Source organism: Ictidomys tridecemlineatus, chromosome 10 (genome assembly GCF_052094955.1).
Source record: "Ictidomys tridecemlineatus isolate mIctTri1 chromosome 10, mIctTri1.hap1, whole genome shotgun sequence".
In the NCBI taxonomy this organism is placed as follows: Eukaryota; Metazoa; Chordata; class Mammalia; order Rodentia; family Sciuridae; genus Ictidomys; species Ictidomys tridecemlineatus.
Genome location: NC_135486.1, coordinates 93,914,694 through 93,929,431, shown reverse-complemented (window position 1 = coordinate 93,929,431; position 14,738 = coordinate 93,914,694).

Genomic DNA, 14,738 nt, shown 5'->3' with positions numbered 1-14,738 from the left:
GGGTTGGTTAGCAATCCTCCAGGAGACCTGTACCCTCCTGTTCTTAGCAGCCGAGTTGTACCAGAGTGGGTACCAAGAGTCAGATGTGTTTGTTGCCAGATCTGTTTCTGCCAGTTGCACTTGTGATAAAAATTCTGTAATTTAGTTAATAATATATAAACTGATGAAATATGACTAATGAAAAGAGCAGTTTCTATGAAAATGAAGCTGAATGCCTGAGAACACTCTACAACAACAAATCAATGAAATGCTTGTAGCTGAATTATATATTGGTGAGAGAACTATAAGTAGACAGAAATCACAGAAAACTCTAGAAGCAGGTTTCACTCAGATTGTTTCCCCCAAAGTTATAAACCCAAATTATAGAGGAAGATTTCTGGGTGTGGTTTATACCAGAAAACTTAAGACAAAAGCTCATTCAACCAACTCAGACTCAGCCAGCTTTGGCCCCTACACCCATGACCTGCTGAGGAAGGGCTTTTGTGGTCACTTAAAGTAAAATGTTTAATGAATATATATTTAGCCATTGTTACATTTAATGATGATGATTTAATTATTAAGGATCCCCCGCTTTCACCTCTTAATGCAAAGGCAAACCCAAAGTCTTTACCCCCTTGCCCTACAACACAATACTCATTCCTGTCTTTCTTCTTCTGACCATGGACTCTGAATTGCCCTCCAACTTGACTGACCCTTCTTCACCTTTCCAGAAAACCAGTCTCCACACAATCTCCTTCCCTAGATACATGTACTAGCTGTCCAGGACTCACCAAGATCAAGATTTGAGGACTAAAACTTACACAATTCAGGGACTCTCTTTAAGAAAAATTTTAAATACAAAATTCAAATGAAAGCAAAGATTTATTAGGATGATAAAGAAACAATTTCAAATTATAAATTTTAAATGCTAACAAATCCATAAACAACAAAAATTTCAGAAAAACAAGACACTTTTTTATTAATTAGGTTCCTGATCCAACTCCATAATGCTTTCTTCCAATTTTTTTTTAAAAACCTACTTCAGTGTACATTCACGTGTAATTCTTTTTTTTTTTTTAAGAGAGAGAGAGAGAGAGAGAGAGAGAGAGAGAGAGAATTTTAATATTTATCTTTTTAGTTTTCGGCAAATACAACATCTTTGTATGTAGTGCTGAGGATCGAACCCAGGCCGCACATATGCCAGGCAAGTGTGCTACCGCTTGAGCCACATTCCCAGCCCAACATACTTTTTTTTTTAAAGACAAAATACTTTTGTAATATCATTTTCTGCAGAAAAACATAAAAAACTAATTTAGTCTTTCCTCTGACATGGTTTATCTTTATTTTTATCTTTAAATTTTTATTATGGATAGTTTATAAAAGTTTGTTTCAACTTCACAATTCTTTATGGGTAATGTTGAGTAAATTGTTAGAATTATGTCAAATTTTGGAAAACATGTTTCATGTTTCTTTTTTTAAGAGCTGGAGCATTACAGGCCATTTCTTGTCAATGCCAATGGTACAAACTAAAAAAATGACACAAATTATGGACTGGCTTGTTTTTTATATCTTTCTGTAGGGGCATATTTTTCTGTTTTCTTTTTTCTGTGAGAATATATTGTATTTTAGTATCATCATATTTATTTTCTTTTCATTTTTTTAGGGGGCCTATTTCTGAGTTTTATATATCATCATCAATGTCTGCATTTCAGGTCAAATCAACAAGGAATTAGTGAGGACCTATGTAGATGTGACTGGATAAGGTCATTTCAGTGAAGGGAAGGGCATGAAGAAAAGAACAGATCAGCAGAAGCAAGGAGTCCAGTTGGGGGAGGGAGTTATGGACGAGTAGGTAACAGTGGGGCGAAGTGCAAAATGGTGTCGAATAAAGTCATCCTCGGGTCTCTTGGTGTCCAGAGATTGGTTCCTGGACCCCAGGCTTTTGCAATCAGAGATGCGCAAGACCCTTATATAAAATGGCAGTCTGTGCATATAACCTATGCACACCACCCCCATTTCCTTTAAATTATCTCCACATCACTTGTAATGCCACAGAATGTAAATGCCATGTACCTGTACACGGTATTGTTAGGGACTGATGGTAAGAAAAAAAGAATCTGCTTTATTTGCAACAGTTATTCACTGAATTGGAGCTCTACCTCTTTATATGTAAAGTTCCCATATATACCAGGATTTCTTTATAGGGTCTCTTCCATTCCACTGATTGACTTGTATATTTTATGTCAATTCAGTAGAGAAGGTGGCAAAGTCCATAGGGATCATTAGGGTTCAAGGGATGACAGAACTACAAGAGAGAAGAACCAAGGACAAATCCTTGGGAATTGTTGTGAAGTTAATTCTATTCTCCTAAAGATATTTCAAGTCCTAACCCTCATTACCTGTGAATGTGACCTTATTTGGAAATAAGATCTTTGCAGATATAATCTAACTAAGATGAGGGCATACTGGATTAAGGTGGGTCCTAAAATCAATTACTGGTGTTTAATACCAGAGACACCAGAGAGTTTCAAATATTGATTTTGTTTTTAATCAGCTTTCTGTTGCTGTGACAAAATAACTGAGATAGTCAACTTATTAGGGTGAAAGGTTTATTTTGATTCATGATTTCAGAGGCCTCAGTTCCTGATTGGTTGGCCCTATTGCTTTTAGTCCTGTGGAAAGGCAGTACATCATGGCAGAGGCATGTGGCAGAGAAAGGTACTCACCTCACAACAGGTGGGAGGTAAAGAGAGAGGAAGATGAGTGGCCAGGATCCCAATGTCCCCTTCAAAGGCAGCACCCAAGATGACCTAACTTCCTTTCACTAGGCCCCATCTCTCCTAAAGGTTCCACCACCTCCCAATAATGCTGTGACTGAGGACAAAGCTTGCAACACATGCACCTTTAGCGTAAACATATCCAAACCAGAGTCACACTGCACAAGGGCAGTGAAGGGAAGAAGGCCATGAGATGATAAAGGCAGAGATTCAGGGATGCAGCTACAAGCTGAGGAATAGCGAGTGTTGTCAGGAGCCTTGAAAAGCTGGAGAAGGGGCAGGGGAAGTGCTCTTCAGAGAGAGCAAGACGAGGATGACACCTGATTTCCAACTTTTAGCTTCCAGAGCTGAGGACAGACTCCTGTTGTCTTTATCCACCCATTTTGTGGTACTTTGTTACAGTAGCCCTATGAACCTAATACAGGGACCTTGAACATTTCAGGGGTAGAGGCAGAGAAACTGTAGGGAGGAGGTGAGAAGGGGGAGAGCAGTTGGGTCAAATGGTGCTGAGAGACTATTGTGTTTGGCAAGTAGATTTGCTTAGTGGAGTGGTGGAAAAAGAAACCAGGTTATCTATGAGTTAGAGAATAAATAGAGGATGAGAAGATACTAAAAGTTAGTGCAGATTATTCTACCAAAAAAATTTGAAGGGAACAAAATAGAGTTCTCTGAAGTTGGAAAAGGAAAAAAAACCCCAACCAGGACACTAGCTCCCATGGGGGTATTCAGATTAAACTAAGCCTAAACTAAACACACCACCTGGAAAGTTCAGCCTGGATCAAAAGCACCTCTCCAAATGAAAACAGTTCACAGAAGGGTGCCCCTACACTTACCTTTCAAAGTATTATGAAATCATCCAGTAATTAATACCAAAAATTGAAATAATGCTCTGTGTATCATTTCCCAGTGCTCCCATGCTCCCATTGGAAGTTTCTCTACCAGAACTTTCTGATGTTTTTTTCTGAGAGCTTCCTCCAATCCTGTCTCACGCAGAAAGGCTATCCTAAGTCACATCCCCCTGCCTATTTCCCTTTTGGAAAGGATTTTCCTCTAGTCAATCAAGTTAGAAACTTTAGAAAAATATGAGCTTGGCTTACATGAAGCAGATGCCAAGGCCAGGCGCTAGAAGACTTCTCATGGGAACCATTGGCCATGAACACCATTTTTTGGCTCATATCCTTCATCTGCCCTGGACACCATGAGTCCAGGGTTTTCCATATCACAGTCTACTTACCCCCTGTTTTTGTCTGGATCTGGAAAGTCCCTACAGCCTCACGTGATGTCCCCAGCTGGTGGTGCTTTTGGGAGGCAGTGGAGACTTCAGGAAGTGGGGCCTTGTGTTAGAAGTAAGTCACTCAGGGGCTTGTCCTTGAGGGTGTATCTTGCCCTCAGTGCCTGCCTCTCTCTCTCTCTCTCTCTCTCTCTCTCTCTCTCTATCTCTATCTCTATCTCTATCTCTCTCCTTTCTGTTTGCCTTGAAGTGAGCAGCTTTGCTCCACTATATCCTTCTGAATGTTCTGCCTCACCACCAACAAGTGTAAAACAAAATTGAACAAAACCTCTAAAACCATGAGCCAGAAAACCTTTCCTCCTCTAAGTTGATTTTTTTTCAGGTCTTTTGTCATAGCAGGGGAAAAACTAACACACACACACACACACACACACACACACCCCACCTGTCCCAACCCATTATGGTACACTGTGTCCTCAGTTTCTTGTTACTGCTTCTTTTATGACATGTTCTAAAGCAGGAAAAAACAATCTTGAGAAGGAAGAGAGTCATGAATTGTCAACAGCTGGCAGTAGATGGGACAAGCTTAGAAAGGTCTACCAAATACTATACTCTTATGAGAGGTTGTCTGTTGACACTGAAACCTGAAATACTATAACCGTGGCTTTGAAAGGAGCAATATTGTCCATTCATCTTGTCTCCTTCCTGTTTCGGCCAAGCAGAAAATTGATGAATTTTCCAGTGTTATGCGGTGGAACCTAAGGCTCAGAGTTCACTCCCCAGCAGATTAACTCCCAGAAAATGTCACACTAACTCCAGGGACCTGTGGAAGCCAGGGTCATTTGCTTCTGGAAATCTGTGTTTCTAGTGCTGTTGGGGAAAACCTGTGTTTTTCCAAATGAGCATATTTGAAAAATATCTGTAAAATTAAGCTTTATTTAGCTTCTATTGATTTCCTTTGTTTTCTTGTCTTTTTAGAAGCATCAAAACAAAATTAATCAGTCAATCAAACTAACAAAGTCCAATACTTACAATAGGTACTACAAAGGTAATTCTGCAGGTTCCAAATGGTGGTAACTCTTACAATAATCAGAGTGGCTACTACTTATGGATTCTTTAAGCCACACACTAAGTGTTTCACTTACCTCATTAAGTCCTCAAAAGAGTCTCAAGTACATGTATGACTGCACATATGGTGCAATGCTATACCATGTACAATGAGAAAAATGAAAAGTTGTGCTGCAATTCTGTACAATGAATCAAAATGCATTCTGCTTTCATCTATACCTAATTAAAATAAATAAATAATTTTTAACAAAAAAAGCAGACAAAAGAAGTCAAGGAATCCATAAACAAAATGTCTATGCTTCAAAAAGAGGGATCCCTGCTTTTAAAAAACACCAGATACAATACTTCCCTTTTCTGATATTTGCATCATGCTCCTCACCTCTTTGCACACTCAAAATTCACTTTCTCTATGAAGATCTCCCTGGTTAATCACAGAAGGCTACCCACTGGGTGATGAGGTTCCGAAAGCCAGGCACCCTGTCTCATTCATTGACTTACCTCCCTCCCACTCTCCAAACCCAACACTGTACCATCAGGAGCATCCTCATTAAAAATTCAAGTAAGTAATTAAAGAATATGAATAGGAAATGATAAAAAAAAATAAAAAACAGTCCCAATGACATAGCAACAAACAAGATCCCAGTGAAGTTTTTTCTGTTTCTTAAAGCTTCACTAGTTTCTGAAAGGGCTTCTGAGTCACAGTCCTGTAAATGAAGAACAGATTTGAAAGACAGCTAGCATTTATATATGCATAAAATTAATTTGATTTCTTTATTACAATATATATTTACTGAACAACAAAGGCTAGCAGTGGGAGCTGAAACAGAAATCTCCCACTGCAGAGAGTGGTCAAAGGTGGCATGATGGGCTGTGTGTGAACAGAGGGAGAGGAGGAGGAGCAGACTGCAGAGAAGGAATGAGAAGGGAGCAGACTCCCCCAACACACACACACACACACACACACACACACACACACACACACACTTACACACACACAAAGAAGCAGAAGCAGGGGTGCTCTGTGAGATGCTTGGAGTTGTACAGGTAGAGTCCTTCAGACCTGACTTGCTGAGTCCCAGTTTGTCCCTGGATGACCCATCTGGACCAGAGGTCTTGGCTGTGGACAGCCATGAGTCTCTCTTTAGCCTTACAATAATTGTTCCTCTCTATTTTTTTTCTTGAATAACTTTTTTTGTGGGTTTTTGTTTTCTGAAAAATTGACAGACGTTGACAAAAACATCTAACTACTATAACATCTCATTTATAGAGATTTGGTAATGGTCAAGATTATGTATTCCAACCTCTTCTTTTGCAGATAAGATCTGTAGCCTAGAGATGGCAATGCATGTAGCCAGACCCCATGCCTGATTCAGCTCAGACCCTTCCAAGATATTCTCTAAGACCTCCTGCTGCCTCTCACTCAGGGAAGTGTTGTTAAACACATAGAAGAATCAAGAGTTTTCAACCTGTACATTGCAATGACTTTTCTTGATGAGTGAATAAAGCTACTTTTTAGTGCTATATCTCCCTATCCTTTGGACCCCAATCATTAAAAGTTAATGATAATTTCCAATTATCTTGAGCTGTATTTTTATTTTTTAATTTATTTTAACTGTTATATAAAAACATGAAATTTGTATATCTTACAAATATAATGTATGATATATATGTACCATATGATGTTCTGATACATCTATACATTGTGTAATATTTATATCAGGTTAAAAATATCTACCCCCTCAATCATTTATTATTTCTTTATGGTGAAATTTTCAAAATCTTTTCTTCTATCTTTTCTAAATATACAGTACCTTATTATTATTTGTATAAACTATATTTTATAAAATGCTAGGCTGGCCTGGGAAGAACATATTGTTTTCTACCACTTTTTGCCCATCTAAACGTTAAGAGAATAATCAGTGCACTAAATTACTTATCATCCTAGTTTTTCTATACAAATAGAATTTCTATCCAAATAGATTGTGTTCATAAATATATGCTATTAGTAACAATATGCAAGAGGAGCAATGAAATTCTAACCTTCAAAGATTTCATGAGTGTGCATTTGTATGTGTGTATGTATTGGGTATCGTTATGGTTTATATACAAAGTTCCCCCCCAAAATCTCATGTATGGTACAATGCAAGAAAGTTTAGAGGTGAAATGATTGGGTCACAAGAGCCTTAATCTAAACAGTACATAAAATCCCATTAAATAGATAGGTTAACTGGGTGGTAACTGGCGGGTGTGGCTGGAAGAGGTAGGTCACAAGGAGATGTGCCTTTGTGGTATATATTTTGTCCTTGCTTGAGTGGAGCAGTCTTTCTACTTCCTGGTGGCCATGTCCTGAGCCATTTTCCTTAACCACACTCTTCCGCCATGATGTTCTGCCACACCTCAGGCACAGAGCAATGGAGCCAGGCATCTGTGGATTGAGATCTTGAAAACCATGAGTGCCAAATAAACTTTTCCTCCTCTGAAATTGTTTTTTGTCAGGTCCTTTGATCACAGCAACAAAAGAAGCTCTTAAACAGGAATTTTTGTTTGTTTAGTTTTGTTGTTGTTCATTTCAATTTTTATTATTTCTATGTGGTATTCTCTTAAATATATGTAAATAATAGCCCCAAATTGAAAACCACAGAATGGATAAACAAGTTGGATTATATTCATGCCAGGGAATACAATCCAGTGATGAAAAGGACAGCTCAGATGAACCTCACAGCTGTCGTGCTGAGAGGAAGAAGCCTTATGTGAAAGAGTATAAACAATACTGTTGCATCTATATGATATTCTATAAAAGAGAAAAATAATCTGTAGTGGAAAAAAAGTCAAGAAAGAGATTTTCTTAGGGTAGCGTAGGTGCAGGAGGTGGCTAGGGGAGGGGGCACGGAATCTCCTAGAGTGAAGATAAAGCTCTGATATTGCTGAGGATTGGGGTTTCAACACTGGATGCATTTCTCCAAACTCAGCCAACACACATGGAAAGTTTGTGCATTTTGCTGGGTGTAAATTATATATATATATATCTTTAATGAGATACATGATGGAGTATTTAAGGGGCAATGTATCCATGGCTGTGATTTACTTCAGAGTCCATCACATAAAACAAGAAAGATGGGTGGGTGGAGAGGGAGATGGAAAGATGGACAGATATATCACAAAGTATAATGATAAGTTAATTCTAGAATCAGGATAGCAGGGACCATTATAAGATTCTTTCAACTTCACTGTATTCTTGAACATTTTTGCAATAAACATTTATGGGAAAAACTATATTCTCTTTACTTAATCTGTGCTGACACAGAGCACAAGAGAAAAGACATCCTTGTTCTCCTTTCAGAAATTTTCTGGGCTTTAGTAAGAAGTGGGAACACAGGGTTGCATACCTGTGCTTCCAATGGATTATGTTTTGATACCCAAGAATATTTCTATGGAAATGAACAACAAGAACAGGAAACAAATACAAATTCCCTGCTCTAGCTTTGGAGGGAAGAAGAGGAACAAAGATCTCAAAAAGAAAAAAATGGAGGAGACAGCAAGAAAAGCATAAATGTACCCCAAAGCCCTCACAGAAGTAGCGCATGCTTTCAGCCTAGACAGCAGTGTTGGGGGAAGAGACTGCCTGGGCCAGGATGGGAGGCTAATTAACCTCTCCTGAATTAAAACTTCATTAACTTGTTTTCAGCATTTCTCAGGAAAGAGCCACAGATTTTGAACTTTGACTGTTTAATGTTATTTCTTCTTATCTCAAAGAAGGAAGAAAACTCAACTAATGGTCCACAGTTTGCCCAGACACCAGTGTTTGGTTCATAACAAAGACCTGGTGCTCACTGGTATTTAGATCTTGTCTCACTGACAACTTCTCTTTCATCCACCTCAAGGCAGGGTCTACTCACACTTAGGGCAGAAACACTTTTTGTTTTTTTAAAATCCTACTCCCACGCCTCAATGCTGCCTTTTCCCTATTTACTTTTTTAACAAATCACCAGGGAAGGCAAAGATTCCTAGGAAGCACTCTCTGGGCTTTGATCTGGGCTACCCTCTACCAGGAAAGGAACCACCATCATGTTCCTTGGCAAACACGCAGGAGTGACCTTGGGAACACTGTCACCACTTGTGACATTGACTGTTCTGGGCCTTGCGCTGTATGAGGGACCTCAGGAAGGAAAGCAGAGGCCAGGGATTCTCAGGAAGCCCCAAAGTCCCTGCTCCCAAAACAAAAGCAAATTTTCTGGTCCTTCAGGAGTCACACTTTATGCATTGACTCCCACCCACCTATGTCTAGTCAAGGATCTTGAGGCCATGGTTCCACAACAGTGTCAGCAAAACTTATAATTTTAGGAAGTCCCCCTTTTCTAAGATCCCACTTCAAGAGTTTGAAAAATGTTTTCTAAAGGGTACATGCTGAGGGCCATTACCAAGTAGGAATGACGCATCGAAATTTCCTTGCCAAGCGTACCTCATGCTGCTTAGAGGACATTCGATGGGACATTGCATGCATGCTTTCATAAGGTGACCTTGCTCAAGGACCAAGGTGGATCCGGATTTAGAGCTGATCAGGTTTGAGGAAGTAACCGGCTCCTTGAGTTTAAGGCGTTGCCAGTTTAAGACAATGGGTTTTAGGGAAGTTGGAGATTGAAGATTATTGCTGGGATTAGGGTGTTCCTGCTGCTTGTTCCCATTGAGTTCTCGTGAGATTAAAATGGGATTTGGAGATAGCCTCGTGGAGTAGGTGAATTGTGCGGGCAGACGGAAGAACGGGATTGCCCCTGGACCTGTGTGGAGGCGGTGTGAGATCGGGAATAAAGAATTGCTGTTTGAACCTACAAAGATGTGTGGTGGCTCGTGATTTTGGTGCCAAGCCGAGACCTTGGCAGGTACAGATTTGAAAGAACTGGGAGTTCTGAACTAAGAAACCCTGAGTTCCAGTCTCCATGGTCCTTTCTGTCCAGTGTTAAGACAGGCAAAGGGGTCCATTTTCTGGAGGTGACTAATATATAGAGATGGCTTTTCTTGCCATCTCTCTCTATTTTTTTCTTTTTGAGATCTTTGTGCCCAGGGAGGTGGTTCCAAGGGTTTGATGGCACTCCGTATGTGAGAGTCCCTGGCACATGGTGGTACCCAGTAAATGTTTGGAGTGTGGGACAGGAGGCAATGGTGAAAAGAGAAATTATAGTTTGATCAGGAATGTCCTTCCAAAAATTCATGTGTTGAAAGTCTAGCGCCCAGGGTAGCAAGGTCCAGAGGTGGGGCTTTAATTCAATGATTGGACCACGGGTTCTGACTTCATCAGTGGATTAACTCATTTGATGGATTAATCCATTGATAGTGGAATGGACTACTGAGAGGTGGGACCTAGTAGACGGTTACTAGGGGTATGCCCTGGAATGGTTTACTTTTCTCTGGCCTCTCTCTCTGCTTCCTGGCTGCCATGAGGTGAGCAGCTTTCCTCCGCCATGTCATCCCACCATGATGTTTCTGTCTTGTAGCCAGAAAACCATGGGCTGAGCTCTCTGAAATCATGAACCAAAATATATTTTAAGTTGTTTTTGTCAGGTATTTTGTTCACAGTGGTGAAAAGTTGACCAATATAGGCATTTCTCAGTTTGAAAACAGGTCTTCCTTTGGGAGGTAGGAGTGGGGTGGTGGTGAATACTGCTCGGTTATACCAATCATGAAGGTGAAGTTACTTTTTTTTAAATATTTTTTTTAGTTGTAAATGTACACAATATCTTTATTTTTATTTATTTATTTTATGTGGCGCTGAGGATTGAACCCAGGGCCTCACACATGTGAGGCAAGCGCTCTACCACTGAGCCACAACCCCAGCCCTGAGGTTATTTTTTTCTTTTTTGACTGATGCTTTCCTATTCCTATCAGGCTGACAGCTAAGGTGAAGGGAGAGATGTGGTATCTTAGGCTGTTTTCTGTTGCTACATCAAAATACCTGAGACTGAGTTATTTATAAACAATTCAAGTCTTTTGGCTCATGGTCCTACAGGCTGAGTTGGAGAACATGTCACTAGCATCTGCTCAGCACCCTGTGAGGGCCTATTTACTATATCACAACATGGTGGAGGACACCACATGGTGAGATAGCAAGTGTGCTAGCTCAGGTCCTTCTTCCTCTTCACATAAAGCCACTAATACCATCTTGGGGTCCTACTCTCATGAAGTCACCCAATCTTCATTTCCTCCCCAAGGCTTCAATTTCAAATTCCATGAGCAATGACTTGGGGGACTAAGTTCCAATACATGGACTTTTGGGGGATATATTGAAACTATTAATTTTCTATTGCTAAACAACCCGTTGCCATAAATTGTTGCTTAAACAACACAAATGTATTCTCCCAATTTCTAGGGTCTGGAATCTGGACCCTAGATTCTGCTCAAGTCACCTTCTTGTCCTAGTCCTGTAGTTCCCACATCGTGTGGACACTTAACTTCTCTAAAGCCAGCTGGACAATCACCCACTCTCTCTTCAACTCTCCCTTTGGTCTGCTAGAAAGAAGACACATATAATGTAAAGTGTCCTATCACTTTACCCTTTAATGCAGCTTAATCCAGGAGGTAGAATTCTCCTTATACTCACAGGTCCCACCTACACTCATGGGAGGACAGACAGGGCATGTACCCCGGGGAGTCTTGGTGCTATCTTAGAATTCTTAGAATTTGACCAGAGGAAAAAGGGCGTGTGCAGCCCAGTTAGCATGAGGCCTTTATGCCTTTTCAGCTGTTAGAAGACACTATTAGGGTGAGGAAAACTTCAAAAGAGAGGTGGATTAAAGCCAGAGTAGGCCCAGCCTGGTACATTTCCTATTTCTTTGAGAATCCTATATATTTTAATAACTTTAAATGAGTGTGCATTAAAGAAGAGATTGGGGTAAGGGATTCTTTTTGCCACTATTTCTCTAAATACTGTGGGCCCAGGTCTATTTTTGAGCCACATGGTATATCTAACGGAGAGGAGTACAGAAATCATGCCAGACAACACAGAATTTTCTTTTAGGACACGCTTAGAAAAGGCCTCCTCGTGCTCCTCGGGACTCTATGGCACTAGTTACTATCTCTCACTGACTGACTCTTGAAAGCCTTCAAGCTGAAGTTTCTTCTTTTTATAGCCTCAGAAAAGTGATAAATTATCCACAGATTCATAGATAAGGAAGAGAGAAAGACTCAGAGGCAGAGAGAGACTTGTAAATCATCTATCCTTCATCCTAAAGGCTAAAAAAATTCTCAGGTAAGATCTTCCCTTTTGTGGACTCCTCCGTCCTTCCTTCTTTATACATTATCTGTCTTAACTTTAGGATGTTTCAACCTAAGGTTTTCTTTAAAATTATGGTCTTCTACCACAGGTAAGGGCTGGGCTTCTCCAAAGACCAAGTCCCAGGCTAGGCTAGTTCTGCAGGTAATGGGGGACAACTCTTGCAGAGTGAGACGGTCCTAGTCATCTCTGAGGAAAGGAGAAAATTAAGGTGAGAGGGACAGGAATAGGCCTAGCTCCTCTGAAAAAGGGTTCCAACCCCAGGAGGCTACAACAGCATGCTCTAGCTCTTCAAAATCTTTGCAATCCTACCCAGGATGGTTCAAAGCCTTCCCTGTCTACTTTTCATTAAGGTTGCCTGGAGCAAAACCATTCCATGGGAGCTATTTATTACGTGCTTACAATGTGCTAGACTCAGTGGGAACTCAATAAAGAGGCCAGACATAAATCTGTGAAAAATTAAATGGCAGGACCAAATGCAAAGAAGACAAGAGGAAAGATACCAGGGGGCAGCGAGTGATTAATTGCCAGATGGTGAAGATAAAAACCTTCAAGGAGTTCAGAAGGGACCATGATTGCTTCGTGCTGGGATGTTAAGCAGGAAGCTGACTTGATTAAAAAATTTCAGCATGGGTTAAATCCAAACTTTTTTTTTTTCTTTCACCATCCTCCATTCATCTCCTTGCAGATCTTTTGGATATTTGGAAGTTAAGGTGTTTTCCAGAGTCTTAGAGAAAAGTTGCTTATATTGACTTTCAAAGAACAACAAGAGATTCAAAGAAGTAGCAGTTTTAAATAATAATAATTCTTTTTTATTTTATGTGGAGCTCCTGATCCTTTAAAGAGAGCAAAGATAAACAACATGGTTTTCTGTAGTCACTTTTTCCGTCTCCTGAGATCTTCCCTTTTGTGGACTCCTCCGTCCTTCCTTCTTTATACATTATCTGTCTTAACTTTAGGATGTTTCAACCTAAGGTTTTCTTTAAAATTATGGTCTTCTACCACAATATACAAACATCTCCCAGATACAACTCCAACAGATCATGTCTATGTTAAATAGTACCTTACCTCATCCTTGAGGCACAGCCAAGCCAAAACAAATTCCAGAGTGAAATGCCACAAAGAAACAAAGTAATAAAGAAGATGCTTTTCCCCAGAGCCTCTGCTAAACTATATAGTAACTTCAGCCCTCTAAGAAAAACATGACCCCTCCAGATGAGCCACGTATTAAGTATTTGCCCAGTGGCAGATACTTTGGTGTGAACCCCATATTAATTTTTTTTGTTGCTGTGTAACAAATTACTACAAACTAAGTGGCTCAAAACAACACTCATTTATTAGCTCACAGTTCTATGGGTCAGAATCCAGATAGGCTCAACTGGGTTTGCTGCTCATGGTTTCATAGAGCTGAAATCCAGGTCTATCCAGGCTGGGACCTTGTATTTGGGAGCTCTGGGGAAGGATCTGCTTTGAGCCTACTTAGAGTATTTATAGAACCTAGTGTCTTGCAGCTCTAGGATTAAGGCCTTTGTTTCTTTGCAGTTAGCCAAGGGTCTCTCTCAGCTCCTAGAGGACATTCCTGGTCTTGCATATGGCCCTCTATCTTCTAAGCCAACAACAGTGTATGCTATCCTCATGATTCAAAGCCCCCTGATTTCTCCTGCTACTAGCCAGAGAACATTTTCTGTTTTACTAGAGTGATTGAAGAGACATTATGAGATTATTAGACCTTGAACCTGTTAGTAGTAGGTGTAGCATTGGAGGCTGTGACAGGCTCTGAGGCATGTCTGAGCTCCAGCAGGGGTGCTGCAGTAACATCATTGAATCCATGACCTGAGTGCTGTGGAAGTAACAGAGTAACAAGAACTGAGGGGATGTGTAGAAGGGAAGAAAGGATCTTATGATGGCCACCCACATGGATCAAGGACAGAGGCCCCAGTGAGATACTGGCATTCTAGGAGGTAATTATGCGAGCAGATGACAGTTGGGCCAAATGATGCCTACCCACCCTCTCCTTGGTGAGACATAAGTGCCCTGCACTTAGACACTACCTCACGGAAAAGAAAGGGTGAGATTCCATTATCCTGATAGAAAATGATCTTGAAACAAAAACAAAGTTGAGATGGAGGCAGATAATTTGGATGTCTTGCACACTTTGATTTTTGTAAGGTGGTCTTAGACGTGAAAAATCACTTGAAGGCAGATGAATGAGCTTCCTAAGGTCATCCCACGTCCCTTGTGCACTTCTTCCTTCCAATGATGTTGGTCTTCCCCATTGGGCTTAGAGAGACAAGGCTTTAACTGAAAGGGACACATTTATAAAACAATTATTTGAGCATTTTCTGGGTACTAGGGCTTTGAAATACAGCACCAAACCAAACCAAAATAAACCCAAAATAAGAGGAATTTATATGCTAAT